This window comes from Protopterus annectens, chromosome 3.part0, assembly GCF_019279795.1.
Source record: "Protopterus annectens isolate FY-2018-M chromosome 3.part0, PAN1.0, whole genome shotgun sequence".
NCBI classification, from domain to species: Eukaryota; Metazoa; Chordata; order Ceratodontiformes; family Protopteridae; genus Protopterus; species Protopterus annectens.
In genome coordinates, this window is record NC_056731.1 from 1187949712 (window position 1) to 1187965187 (window position 15476).

Consider the following 15476-nt stretch of genomic DNA (forward strand, 5'->3'; position numbering starts at 1 on the left):
ATTAAAATGTGAAAGCAGTTTAGAACATTGTGGTGAGATCTTGTAATCAGCATAAGCAATCTAAAATACAAAGGAAAGCACTGAGCTAGGCTTCTTCCTTGAAAGTCCAAACAAATATCATAAGATTTTAATTACCTATCCTCAAACAAATGTGTCATCAAATTTTCATCTACAAGATAAAAGATAATATGGATAAACATAAAACAAATGAATATCATCTTGGTACCAAATCACAGGGCCCTGCATTCACTTCTCTTTTAACATGTGAGATATATAAAGCAAATGCTGGTCTGAGTCATCCAAAGGTCAGACTATTATCTCACAGAGAAACAATCTGTATCTAGCCAACTATTATACATAGTAATACATTTTCTTTACAAGAAGTATGGCTCTTAAGGTTACTGAATTTTATCTACAGCTTGGCTTCTACAAAGATATGATATACTAACATTTACAGAACATTGTCTAAAACCTTATGTAAGCAGTAGCAATGTCTGGGTGCATAACCTAATGACATCTCAGACTTCTTGGGAGAGCTGTGGTTGCTAATACTTTTATAATCAAAATAGTCAACCACCTAACACCTAAGAGATACATAACACAACTCCTAAAATACAAACAGTGAGTCAATAATCAGTGATCTTATTCTTCAGAAAACTAAATAATTATTTTTATTTATTAGCAGATCACACCAGACTCTGCATCTCAGCTATCAAAAAGACATACTGGAAATTCTGTATAGCTGCCTAAAAAATAGAATCATGCTCAGAATTGTGAATACAAAGTGTATCGTTTACATCCTTATTACCCCAATTCAAATGTAAACTCCAATGGATGCACACAATTCATTCCTCTGCATACCAATACAAATACAAAAGCTGGAACTGCAAAACCCATAAAGTGGATTATTCTAAAATATGCTTGCTGCAGGAATTTGTTCGCCTCAGTTCACCAAACGGAAAATGCAGATAGTCTGCAAACTCAAACTAGTAGTTTGTATTAGAAAGTTCACAATTAGCACTAAGGCTTACTTTTAAAAATGAGCAAAATGGGATTGGCTGGTGACTCTTTAAGATTACTAGGTCTTTATAAAGCATTTACCTTCTAAACTACATTATTCATAATGGATTGTATACATCCTTTCATAAAAGTTTGTATGAAGGTCATGACCAGAAGATGATAATAGTAGAACTTCATGGGTAAAAACTAGGCTAGCTGCCCTTGTAGACCATTTTAAGCCTGTGTACCTTGTGCTTATGAAGTAAATACCCTAACCATAATTCCCCCATCCACTACTTGGAGTACTTCTGCTCAGTTATGGAAAAATATGGAGATGCTACATCATCAACAGCAACGAATGTTCATCGCAGAAATACAGGATCTTAAGAACCCAATGCCAAGCAACAGCACTATACAGTTGCCAAGATTTTGCAGATAAATCACACAAAGACCTCTGACAAGCTACTCATTTTTTGGCTTAGGACACTGAAACAAAAGTCAGTTCTTCTTCCAAATAAAAACAAGAAAATGCTGGAATCTGCAGTGAACTACAAATTTATCTCACAGAGTAACAAGACAAGTAGTTAACCATTCACATCCTAGTACTGCATGCTACAGTTTTAAATGTTTTCTCTACTGGTTCTTGAGTGCAAACTGGGTGAGGTTCTAATTTGCTGAACACATTTCTAAAAAGTTTATCTCCACAGTCCTTATTTTCTGTAAGAAATTATTGCTGGCATAGTTTCTTAAGAGTACACTGACAATAATCCTTTTTATTGGGGGTAGGGGATTTCTCCCTTTCTTCTGTTTGTGCAACTATGGAGTTGGTATACATATGTTTGGGGGGTAAAGACTTGCTCCCACATTGGGAATAAATACTTATATTAAATATTTTCATTAAATTGCTTTACCAACAAGTCTTTCACAGCAAATTGGTTCTTCATAGAGTTGTAACTTAATGAGTCAAAGTGGAACTGTTTTTAAACGTTATACTCCTAACATTTCCTTAAGCTATCAAAACCAATAGATCAAGTCCCTCAAATAAAACAGCAGCAGTCCTAATTGCCCAGTAGGCAACCTAACCAAGCATGTTAAATTACAAATTTGTCAGAGTATCCATGAAAAGTCCTAGCTAGCACTCTGAGAGTCAGTCTGCTATAGTATTATCCCTACACAAAGGAGCACCTCATGAAGCACATAATAAATGATCAATGCAGTGCCATACTTAGGCCGCTTTTAAAAATTCTAAAACAGGCTATCCATAGTCACACAAATATGAAGAAGGTATGCCTATACAGATAGCAGCATGTTAAAAGAAATAAACAAATACTAATTACATAGTAAAACACAAACAGAAAAGCAGGGAAACCAGATAGGTATAACAAAAGTATGGATTACTGATAAGCTAAGTCTTACATGGGTTCCAGTAATACATGACCCCCACACCCCCGCTACTTAAATATACCAACTCTGAGATTGCACCACATTGAAGTGAATGGAAACCTCCGCCTATGATTTCCATTCACATGCTCAAACTTTTACAAATTTGAACATATGGTCTCGACCATATGTGGTTCGAACTTGTAAAAGTTTGATGATGTGATAGGAACCCAAAATAGACACAGCTTGAAGCACTTCTTAAAGCTTTCCTTCAATAATGCATTCTGAAACTACCACAAGAGCAAATCCCACAGGTCAAGGATCTGAAAATAAAAATTAATTGAACTTTGATCACCTAAGCCTTGGCTTAGGGATTGCTGCTCCATCTTCTTATTTATCCATCATGGCTTTCAAACTGCACATAGAGTAAACACTTTATTTCTGTTACTCCATGAACACATTGCAATGAACCCAGATAATTCTGGACATCACTTTTAGTACACTAGACCATCAAAACTTCTACAAAGATTCACTACTTATGAGACACATTCTGAAGACTTTTATTTGTAGCAACTATTTAGTACACAGGACACAGTAAAAAGAATAGCCAGAGATGCCTAATTTTCCAAATCTGTTATCACCAAAAAGGTTCTTCAGGTGGCAGTACTCAGACCACAGTTATTCACTCTCTTCATTAAAGACCTAACTCAGTATTTTAAAAACAGTAAAGTATCATACCTCCAGCTGCAGCAGTTCTGCAAACAGGACTCAATCTGAGAACCATTCATGACTCACCTAAAAGTAATTCATCTCCATATGTGCATAGCTATCCCATTGTGCTGTCACGCTTAACGTGGTAAAGCTACATATATGTTCTATAGATGAGCACTGACAGAAGACATGAAAAGTACATTCAAGCTGACTGCTTTAAACAAGGATACAACTGAATTTTCTAGAGCAATAAGACTTAACTTAAAGTAGTCATAGTCATGTGATTAACAATCTTACAATACGGATTTGTTCTAGACAGTTGTGTAGCTATTGTCCTGTCATTACCAACATTATAACTTTGATCTGTTCTAGACAATGCTGTGCTATACACAATATCGAATCAGAAAACAGAATAAATATATCTCAGCTTCATGTTGCCCACACCATTCTCTACACAAAACGTGAGCCCTGTTTTATCAGACTTTGTTACAGGGTGTGCCCTTATTTATTTGTATTATACCATAACCTTCCAACTGGCAATGCCAAAAACCAAAAGCAAAAATTCCGATTCCCTGCTTCATTGCTCACAGTTTATCCATGTGGAACACTTTGCCAGGCCAGGATCCAATAGATAAGAATAATCTCTAAACTACTTCAGAGATGCTTTGTTAACCTAATGCCTGAATAATCAAATTTGCAGACATGTAATATAAAACCTTCAAATGGGTATCCCTAGTACATCTCTCAGTTTAGCTCCTAATAATGGATTATTAAATTTCTCTTACCTAGGGCACTGTCATTCTAGCTGCCAAGTTCTGATCTGACTAGCTCATGCTCTTTTAATAAACTTAGAATATTTGCTTTCATGTTACCTGTTTCCCATACTTCTTTTTATTGCCACAGATTATAGCAACCCCAACACACTTCTATCATAAAGTCCAGCTTGCACCTTTTTTCTTTACTCCTAATTCACAAGATTGCATGCACATGCAAAATACATGACCTCAAACATATTCACATTGCATCAAAGTGGTTTCATTGTACTTAGAGCAAAAAATATTATAGCAGCTTAAAAAACAACTATAACTGCTAAAGGCTGTTATTCCTGTATAATGACACTGAAAATGACTGAGAAGAAATCTTAGTAAATTGTTCAAGAGCTAAAGTCATCCAACGCTAAACAAGAAATAATAACATTATAAAAATAGTAAAACAAGATAAATGCAATAAGAGGTAAGAGGTTAAGGATTTCCTCTCCTCTCACAATTCTGCAAATGTAAATGATCAGTTTTCTGGAATGATAATCATTACCGCTATCTACTAATAAGAGTGCACCTCTGTCAGTTGATGTACTCAGTCTATTTCCATTTTGTGGAATCTCAGCATTGCCCTGCAGTCTCTCTCTTCAAGGCTCCCACCTCCACCTAAGTTTATATACTCTAATTTCATTTCTTAGCAAGGATAATAACTCTTTCTTTGTATACCCATTGACCAAAATGTCCCTTCCTTTTTTTCACTTTTTAAACACTCCTGGATCTCCCTTATTCCTAATATGCAAAATGCACATTATTCCAGTAGCTGTTTCCTGAAATTGCTAATTAATTTGTCCCCCTTCGAAGAACCCATAGACACATTCTCAAAGTATGAGGACCATCTCAACTCATTTTGCCACATATCCAACAGCTATCATCTCTCTTCTGTTTTCTACATCCTGAATGTCAAACACTATAGCATATTGGGTATATGTCTTTAAATAAGCTAACGCCTAGTTAGAGGAAATGCATGCCATGTGGTACCTTTCTTCATAGAAAGAATCAAAGCAAAGACGTCATGAAGACTGGTACCACATTCACAGTATCACTGTTATTTTACAATACCCACAACAAACATCAGAATGTTACAGATACCTGCTATGGATGATTCTCCTTTGGTGGTTTCAACAACTGTGTCATTTCATTAAGCTCACGTGTTTACTAGACTGCCTCTCATGTGTCCTCACTAAGAAACATGTTTCTTCTAAAATTTATCTATATTAAAACATGAATATGGTAACATTTCTCCATCTTGCTGTTTTATTGTTATGTATGAGTACCAAACAACCCTTTGGTTAAGCATTCTAGTTCTGCCACAGCGCCCCTTTATTTATTTATTTACTTATTACATTTGTTTACTGGGAAAGGTCCTTTTTCAGCGGAGGCCCGGGGAGAAAAGCTCCAACAAGTACAAAATTAGAGAGATGTACAATAGAGGAATTTTACAATATAATGTTACACTATTAGATGATCCATTAGTAATTAACATGTGATTCATATTACACAGTACAGCAGTAAGAACAAAAAGTAGACAATAAATGATACTTAAAGGGTTAGGCTGATAATAGGATAAGAATGTTTGGGAGGTGTGTTAGTCAGAGTTTGGGTAAGGGCAGAGCCAGTGTATTTTTAGATGAGACTTGAGAGTAGGTTTGAATAGACTGCTGGAAGGTAGTTTGGTTATTGGGAGGGGGGGTTATTCCATAGTTTGGAAATAGCATAAGAGAAAAGGGCATTACCTGCTGAGTTTTTGGGTTTAGTGGTAAGAAGTAGATTTCTGCTATTCAATCGTAGGGGTCTTGAAGAAGTATAGGGTTGTAGTAAGTTTTGAACTGATGGGATATTGTGAGGGTGGTTTATTAGTTTGTGGGCGAATGATAGTTGATTCAGGTGAAGAAGTTGTTGGAGTTCAAGCCAGTCTAGTTCCCTAATTGAGTTGCAGTGGTGGCTGTGGTAGGATGCGCCTGTTGCAAACTTTGCAATTTTATTGTAGCAGGATTCTAGTCTGTTTAAGTGAATCTGTCTAAGGTTGGAAAGTATGGGTGAGGCATAGAGTAAGGTGGAGATTAGCTGGGAGTTGGCGATAGCAGTCTTGGCTGGGTTGGTTAGGCATTGTTTGTTTCTATATAGTACCTCGAGCTTTTTATGAACTTTTTTTATGGTGAGAGATATGTGGAGGTCGAATTTGAGTTTCTTGTCTATTTCAACACCTAGAAGTTTTGTATGGTCAGATGGGGAGATGATGGTGTTGTTTTGGCATGAATATTGATGAGGGTGGAGGAGTGTATAGATTTAGCGGGTTGAAAGATAAGGAGTTTGGTTTTGTTTGGATTGAGCAAAAGTTGGGCCTTGGAAACCCAGGTTTCTATAGACGTGAAAGATTCTTGTGTGATATTTTGAAGTTCTGGTAAAGTGGGGGCAGAGCAGATGAGAGTGGAGTCCTCTGCATATTGTATGAGAGTGGCTTGTTTGGTGGAGGTGTGAAGGTTGTTGATGAATAGGGAGAACAGTAGTGGGCCAAGGATAGCGCCTTGGGGAACCCCAAGAGAGAGACAGGAAGACGAGGTGAGAGCTGATCATGCCAAATCACAGATTGCTGTCAGCCTTAGAGATAGCTGTGGAACCAGTTGGTGACAGAGTTGGAAAAGGAGAGATTAGTGAGGACAGAGTGAAGGATTTTGTGAGATACCATATCAAAAGTTTTTGCTAGGTCCAGAAATATAGCAGAAAAGTAGAGGCCATTGTTTTTTGTGGTGCATGATCATGTCAGTGAAGGAATGTAGGGGGGGTGCTGTGAAATGGCCTGAAACCATGCTGGGTTTTGGAGAGGAGATTGTTAGTTAATAGATAGTTTGGTACCTGAGAGTTTGTACATTTCTCAAGAATCTTGGAGAGTGGGGAAAGGATGGCGATTGGGCAATAGTTGGAAAGGTCAGTGGAGGAGTCTCCTTTGTGTAGAGGAATGATGTGAGAGATCTTCCAAAGAGTAGGCACATAGCTTTATGATATGGAGAGGTTTATTAATATGAAAATTGGATAGGCTAGGGTGTCCACAGCTATTTTTAGGTAATACGTAGGTAGGATGTTGGAAGCGAGTTTAGTGGGCTTGAGTTTTGACAGAAGTTTTTTTATATGGGAGGTGGGTACTGTGGAGAGGGTGAAGGAGGGGGTGGAGGGCTGGAGTTCTGTGCGGGGCTGAGGGTGAGGAGGGGTGTTGTTTGGCTAGAGATAGAATAGTTTCAGTGAAGTGTGTGTTGAAAGAGTCAGCTATACTGCTGGAGGAGGAGGGGATGGTAGGTGGGGGAGTGACAAGTTTACCTGGTTGGAGTATGGAGTTTATTGTGGACCAGAAGTGTTTGGAATTGTGATGGGAGGAGTTTAGTGTGGACTTATAATAAATGATTTTATTTGTTTTTTTTAGCTTTTTTTTTAACTTGTTACACAATTCAAGAAAGGATTGTCTAGCAGAGGGTGTTTTGGTTTGGCTACATTGTTCCCATACTTTGTCCCTGATTTTTATAAGTTGGCGGGTGTTTTTTTGTAACCAGGGGAAGCTTTTGGTCTTGACTCTGGCGTATCTTAGAGGGGGTGTGAGTGTTTAGGATGTTGAGACAGGTGGAATTGAAGAAGTGTAGGGCTTCGTCAAGGTTGAGGTGTTTTACTGGTGACCAGTTACAGTTTTTGAGGGATGAGATGAAGGAGTGGAGATTGAAGTTTGTAGTATTGTGGATTTGTTGATGGATGATATGACTGAGATTTTTGCACAGTGTTTTAGGAGGAAAATGGGGGTATGGTCGCTGAGGCTGTCAGGTAGGCAGCCTGTTGTGGAGGAATGGGGATCTTTGTTGATTAGAATCCAATCAAGAATAGTGTGGTTGTTATGATTTTTATTTCTATGGGTGGATGACTGGATTAGTTGGGAAAAACATGTAGATTTATGTGAATGGTTGGGTGGGTATTATTACAGGACAGCTAGTCAGTGTTAAAGTCACTGAGGATGATGGTTTCTTGGGGAAGGGAAAGATTGGTCCAATTTAGAAGGTTTTCTAGTATTAGGATATTTTGGCCTGGGGGCTAGCAGCCAATAATGTTTATGGTTTATTTTTACTAAATACCAATTTTGGGGGGGTTGTTATTATTATTTTGTCGCTAGTTATACCTCAATGTCACATAATACTTCCAGTCTTCCTCTGGGTTCCATCTATCATCAGAAAAGTGCTTTCCAAGGCCCAACTTTTGCTTAATCCAAACAAAACAAAACTCCTTATCTTTCAACCCCCTAAATCTATACAATCCTCCACCCTCATTAATATTCATCAACCACCCCACTCTCTCCCCCTAAAGGGCCCATCTCAATACCAAAAGATTGCCAAATTCTGATAATCACGGCCACACAGGTAGAAACCGCACTCTCCAAAGTTAAGAATACAGCATCCATGGGACCAGATCACATCCCAGGCTGTGTACTACATGAACTACAAAATGAACTGGCACCTCACCTAAGTGTCATGTTTAATCATAGCCTCACCTCAGGCTTCGTGCCCACTGAGTGGCGCACAGCTACAGTTATCCCACTCCACAAGGGAGGATCCACCTTGGATCCTGGGAACTACCATCCCATCAGTCTGACAAGCCTGATTTGCAAGGGCATGGAACGCATTATCATGGAACTTATAAACAAAGACATTGGCAACCTTCAAACACTAGACCCCACACAGTTTGGGTTTGTGAATGGCCGATCTTGTCTCCTGAATCTGATTGACTTCTTCGAATCAGTCTCCAGAGCTGTGGACGAGGATAAGGCAGTCCACACAGCCTATCTGGACCTCGCCAAGGTCTTTGACACCATCCCCCACTCTGGAATCATAGATAAACTTACTAAGCTGGGCATAAATCCCTATGTCACTCGATGGGTTGCTAACTGGCTTACTGACAGAACCCAGACAGTAAAAGTAGCCGACCCCAAATCCAGCTCCAGACAAGTGACAAGTGGAGTGCCTCAGGGTTCAGTCCTGGGACCACTCTTGTTTGGCATCTACATCTCTGAAGTACAGGTAAACACTAAGGGACTCTGGCTAACAAAGTTTGCAGATGACTGTAAACTGGGAGTATTGAATCCCCAAATGATGTGGATATTCTACAAAAGGGCCTTACAGAAACAGATGCCTGGTGCCAGAGCCATGGGCTCAAGCTTAATGCCAAGAAATGTATAGTTATCCCCTTTGGAAAAAAACATGTACCCATGAATTACCACATAGGTGGCAGGACACTAAACATCGAAAGTGTGATGAGAGACTTAGGGACACAGGTGAACAGTGGTCTCACTTTTAATAACCACATTGTCACAACAGTCAGGAAATCCTTCTATGCGGCACACCTCATCACTAAGGGCTTTTCATCCAGAAAAAAGGAGGTCATTGTCCCACTGTACTCATCCCTCATTAGACCCATTATAGAGTATAATGCCCTGTTTGGTATGTACCTCACAAGACATCTGCAACAGCTTGAAAGGCCACAGAAATACCTCACTAAAAGAATCACAGGCCTAAAGCAGATGCCATATACTGACCGTCTAAAAAAACTCCAGCTATACTCTGTGGCATATCGTCTACTCAGAGGTGATCTCTGCTTAACATACAAGGCCATGTCAAACCCTGAGCTGTTGGACATGCCCCACTTAAAGAAACCCCAATCCCTCATAGCCACACACTCCAGGGATCTAAACCTTGTCATCACAATGAACAAAACATGCTGGAGGGATAGGTTCCTGACCCAGAGACTCCCCATACTCTGGAATAGACTGCCCATACATATCAAGCAGAGCACCTCTTTGGCCCTCTTCAAAAGGAACCTTGATGATTGGACGGGAGATAGGAAATTCACCCCGGGGATTATGTCAGTCACCCTGCTAGATAGGGGCCTGGAGAAGTAAATATTGTGGGAAGAAATATCCAGGGAATTGTTATAGCTAGGCTTGCATAGGCCCTAGGGCAGATAGCCTAGTACCAACCTATGAACCTATGAACCTATAAGTGTTAAATGTGACTATATTCATCCAATACGCTTTCACTAAATTAAAACATACACTTTTGCCCATCAGCTCTTGCCTAGTTCCAGCCATAAGGAATTTCTGTTCATACTGTTTCTAAAGGATAACATTTTACAGAGTAGCCCAGTTCATGATCCTCTCTTTTATAATACCCAGGCTCCTTCCAGTCCTTAAGCAGATCTGTTTATCTCTTGTCAATGTGCCCAAAACATCTCAGATTAAAGCACCTTACCACAGTTCACAACTCTGTCCTCAACAATTCCTAGACTCTGTTCTGCTTATTTAGTGATCCACTTATTTAAAGGTTAATACTAACGTTAAGAGTGTGTCTGTGGAAAGAGGAAAGCCCCGTTCCTTACTGAATGCCATCTGTTAGTCTGCCTTTCATGGTCCTTTCCCTGAGACATACAGTCAATGTCTCAGCTTCCTCTTGACTCCTCCCTGATTTTACATTCTTTGGATATACTGAACCAAATGCGGTAATCATTAGTTTTATTAAATAAACCCTTTCCATCATAGAATTCATTTTACCATCACAATTTCCTTTGCAAGATAGAGCCTCTTTTCCCACTAGATTTCAAATATTTGTCTGAACTGCATCATCCATGCAGAACTCTCAAAGGTTAGATTCAGATCAGGATCTAGCACAACTGATCCAAAGTTTTCAGTGAGACAGATAGTTAAAAAGAAGCTAGAAATGAGGAGAGTCCAACTGGGCATTCCTAGACTTGGAGTGAACATATGGCAATGTCCCAAAAAGCTGATCTGAACAGTTCTGAAGTGGTCTGAAGTCTTAGTAACACTGGTAAAATTAGTGCAGGCTATGTACCAGGACCAAAAGGCTCAAGAACAAAAAATGTCTGGCCTCACAGAGGGGTTCCCAGTGGCAGTGGATGTGCATCAGAGTTCAGTTTTGAGGCCACCGCTGTTCATACTAGTGATGGACTAAATTAGCAAACAGGTCAGAATGGACAGATTAACAAAGATGTTGTATGCAGATGATGTGGCATTACAGGGTGATGCTAAGCAAGAACCTCAGCAAAGGATAGGGGATTGTAATGCAAAATTAAAGGCACTCGGGATCAACCTGAGTACAGATAAAACAATGTAATGGCAGCAAGTGGGGAAATCAGAAGAAGCTAAGAACTAAGAGAGACGTGAAAATAATGGAACAAGTCAACAGCTTCCAGTATCCGGGAGGGGTAGTTGAGGAAAAGGGAAGTCAAATTTTGAATCAAAAGGCTGTAGTCTACTGACACAGAGTGTCAAGGGTAGTCTATGACAAAAGTATGCCAAATAAGCTGAAAGGTAAGGTGAACAAAACAGTAATGCAACTAGTACTGCTATGTTGTACAAAAATCAGGCAGTAAAGGCAGAGCAGTAGAGGAAGCTAGAGATGATGAAGATAAAGTGACTCAGATGGGTGGTTGGATGCACAGTGACATCAGACCAGAAGCCAAAGTAGCTCTGACTGCTTAGAAGGTAAACGAGAACAGATTAAGGTAGTTCAGGCACTTGTAGACACACTCCGCTGAAGATTTGGTCAGACAAGATGAAGAAAAGAGGGAAAGGGGTGCCCAGCCAGGAGGTGGATGAATTGTGTGAGAGAAGACCTGTGGCAGCCACACATGACCATCAAAGAAGGTAGAGGGGTAGTACTGAATCAAGAGAGAGAGAGAGAGAGAGAGAGATGGTGACAGTTGACTAGACACCCAGACTCCATGTAGAAAATGGAAACAAGGGAGCTGCTGCTGCTGCTGATGATGATGATATTCCCATTTTCAGACCTGATTTACCCCTGCACAGGATGTCTTTATCTTTGGAGCTATGTCCCTGTTTTTAGACTTGAAATGCCCCTTGACATCAATTTATTTATTTATTTTATTTAACATTTGATGACCAGGAAAATCTAACTTGGAATGAGCCAATTTTCAGCGGCAGCCCAAGGAGAGATGCTCCAGACATATGTATTCATAATTCTCCTTTAAAATTTGTAAGTATGCCCTTGTAAGTTTGTTGGAATTTTAGGATCCTACTTACCGTATGTGTTTTTTTGAAGCTGTCTAGTACACAGAAAACCACACTACATGACCAGCATACTAGTGGCATGAATAATTTAAAGAATGAGGACACACATCTGACATCTCCCTTTTTTGTAAACAAAAATAAATAACCTTTTGTGGTATAATTTTGCAACACAGTTCATTAAAGTCTGCATATTTTACACTGACTCCTTTATAACATGCTTATATTTTTCCATCATTTTTATCACTCTCTGTTTGTAAATGTTTTTCTGAGCAGTGTCCCACATTCCTACTGGACGAAAGAAGGGTTACTGGTGATGGACACTTATTAAGTTTCATTCAAATTTATATGGCACAAACATATCTGCATGGAAAGGCAAATCAAATCTGTTATCTAGATTTCAGATAAGCTGACATGCTATTATATAACCAGATTATGGCAATATAAGAAGATGCTAAATTGGAGCAATAATCTAGTAAGCTGTTTTAAAGCAGCCATGCATGATAGCCGACATCCCCTGTAGTACTAAACCCAAGTGGCATCTGTCAAGTGACTCATGAGCAAAATCTTAATTACAGTATGCTGGGTTGTATTCATGCATTCTGCAAGGAGAGAGTTTCACAATGCAGGGACTATCTTAGAAACAGCTTTCAATTTCACTTACATTCAGTCCAAAGACAGGCCTTTGGGTTGTAAAGGCTCATTGTTTCATGACCACAGCATGGGATCATAAAATCATAGAATATACAGGCATCTGGGTCCAGTGGCCTTTTATGGCTTGCAGTACTCACCCTTAGACCTTACTTCCTTTTCCAAGGAGCACCTGACCAGTCATATCAGATGTATATTTGTGAATATTTATTCAGTTGTCCAACTGTTTTTTGATGGAAGAAAGTGTGTTGCATTGCTTAATTTAGAGTAGAAGTTTGTTCCAGAGAAGGACTAAGCTTTGCTTGACAAATCTATCTCTCTCTACCATGTATTTTTTTATTTCCTGAAGCAAGTTTATATCTTTCATTCTACTGTTAGTGGGACTATTTAAATTGTGGAGATAAAGGAAGTCTTGAACTACTGGATCCCTAATGACCCAAATGCTAGACATAGCAAAACTCTAAGGAGTCTCTAGGACACTGAGTAAAGGAACAGTGCTGTTGTCTTTTCAAACTGTGATATTTTTTAATTAGGAACCTCTGGGCTGTTTCCATTTGCTTGATATGCCTAGCAATAGAAACACTCCATATAGTACAATATTCATAATATCAAACGTCTGTAATGCCAGTAGAAGTGATTGAACAATCAGATGACCACAGAATGTTGGCAATATTTCAGTGCAGGTCACAGTACAGAGTTTTCCTAATCACTGTAGCAGTGTGGTGGTCAGAGACAAAGAAATTATCGATCCATGTTCCAATTTATCCAAGATGAACACAAGGTAATTAGGGGAAAGGCATATTCTGTTTTCTGAGAAAATATATATATTATATAAATATATAATATATTTGCCAGGAGGCATCATGCCTCCACTCAACTGAAAGCTGTCTTGTTAATTTATATAGACCAACTTCAAGTAGGATTGAACTTTGAGGATAGTTTTCTCTGTAGCATAGTTAAAAGCATAGTTAGTGATTGAACTAACCTAACGCCTATGTAGCTATACTTGTGTATTTGCATACTAGCGCAGCTGAGTGGGTCCTGTATTTTCAGCAGAGTGGCACATTCAGATCTATGGAAAATAAATCAAATCAGCAGAGTTTTATCAAAATTAGCCAGATTATTATTGAATTGAAACCTATTGTTCCTCAAGTCAGGCAGCTATTTTGCTAGATTTGAGGAGGATCAAAGTTTACTTTTTCTCTTTAAAGGACAACAATGGGATATTAAAGCAGATAGCTCAACCTGCTGTCTCTTTTAGTCCCTGTTTATTGATACAGCCTCAAATAATCACCCATGCAGCTTTAAAAACTAATCCACTCAACTGTTTTCCCTGTTAGGCTTCCTACCTTTCTGTACTGTTCTACTTTCACTTTGAAAACCAAGTTGAAAAACCTCTAGCTGGCTCTGAAATGATGATGTCACATCTGCCAGAGCTCTTACTCTAGCTACTGGGACGTTTCCTCCCCCAAAGTGATGTAATCCCTGCCCAATTTGCATGCTGTATAGAAGAGCCAGTGGACCTCCCACATTGTGATATCAGAGCTGCCTTGCCCAGCCCACTCTTAACCTAGCAAAAATGTCAAACTATAATCTCACTTTTTTGAAGAGCCCTACCAATATGTGACAAAGTATAGGCAGAAGCACAGTAACAGCTGCAAAAACTATGAGCCTAAATTTGCAATGACCATGCATAGACATTAATTGCATGTTTTTACATAAGAAGCAGATGTCTATCACAATTAACTGACAACACTACATCAGATTACAAGAAGTATGCAATACCATAATTTTCTTAAATTACCACTTAAAAAAGCATGTGGGTGCTGTCATGCAAGTCTGTGAAATATTTCATGTTTATAGTGCATCGTTTGTTAGCTATTTAACCAAACAGGAAGGAAAAATAAGTGGGAGTTTGATGCTTTGCAAAACAGTGATTATTCCCAGTGCTATGGAGCTTGGTTATAAATTTGACAGGAGGAGTGCAACAAAAAAAAAACACCCACTGTAACGAAGTAAAGGCTGACAAGAAAACAGTACATTAGTCTGGTTACCTTCTGTGAGCTGTCAATCACATGCAGATAATGGGTCACATTAACAGCTAGGGAAGGTATGTGTGAAGGGGGAAGGGAGATACCTTGAAGAACTAGAATTCAGCCTTCACAAAATAAATCAAGTTAGCATTTCTAAGAAGAAAGAGCAATAAAATGCAATTTTCAGTTCTGTTCTGTAGCATTTGCACTGCTTGTGTTTGAAGTAGTCATTGAAAAAGGATATAATTTTAACCAAAAGTAGGTGACTATAACATAGCAGTGAATGCCTGTAAAACCAGTGGAATGACAGGAGCTTTAGAGAAAACTTGGCAGATCTGATGCAATTTTTTTGGAGACAAACAATGCATTCTGGGATACCTAGAGGCAGACTAAGCAGTCAGAATTATCTCAAGATGCCAGACCCCATATGGTCACAGTCAGAAATTATGTATAAAAATATCTAAAAAGCTCTAAATAGTCCCAGAGTGCTGTTAAAATGTAGGAAACACCAAACCATGATGAAATAAACATATTTTTGAGTCTGTGGGTGCAGTTGTCCTTTAATTTCTCCAAGTCTTCTAGATTTCTAATAACATGATGGAAATTTTCTAATACCATGATGGAAATGGACCTCATTCCTAAGTCAAAGTATGATTAAATTTTGTGAAATTAGCATTGTTTAAATGTTTGATGTTAGCCAAAAGTGCTTGTCGCTGCATCTGCAATATACCCAGAACTGACTCCTTCTGTAATTCGTATATGTTTTCATGAATCAATTGCATTAATGAACACAAATTTGCGTTTGAAGCTTTTGTC